We start from the raw sequence: 222 nt of genomic DNA, 5'->3' as shown, positions 1-222 counted from the left end.
GACTGAACCAGACTGAACTGAACCAGACTGAGAACACGACTGTAAGACACTACACTTATATGGGGCTGAGCTGAAAATGAAAGAAAATTAAGCTAGGAGACATTAAAATCAAGGAAATGGAAAATAAACTTTATAATAAATAATAATAAAATGTGTTTTTCATTAAGTATTTCATGTTTCTTGTTTTATTTTGTAGCAACCTCTCCTCTTCCTGTCGCCACG

At 33.8% G+C, this 222-nt stretch overlaps 1 protein-coding gene across 1 annotated transcript in view; it reads right to left on the bottom strand.

Moving 5' to 3' along the window:
- The window catches only part of mylkb (myosin light chain kinase b), a gene marked incomplete at its 5' end in the record, with an annotated part of 19,592 nt that overhangs the window by 4,499 nt on the left and 14,871 nt on the right, over nt 1-222 (bottom strand).

This window comes from Morone saxatilis, unplaced genomic scaffold (genome assembly GCF_004916995.1).
Source record: "Morone saxatilis isolate NCDOM2014 unplaced genomic scaffold, NCSU_SB_2.0 Contig5, whole genome shotgun sequence".
Classification (NCBI taxonomy): domain Eukaryota; kingdom Metazoa; phylum Chordata; class Actinopteri; family Moronidae; genus Morone; species Morone saxatilis.
This window is presented reverse-complemented; position numbering and strand designations above follow the sequence as displayed.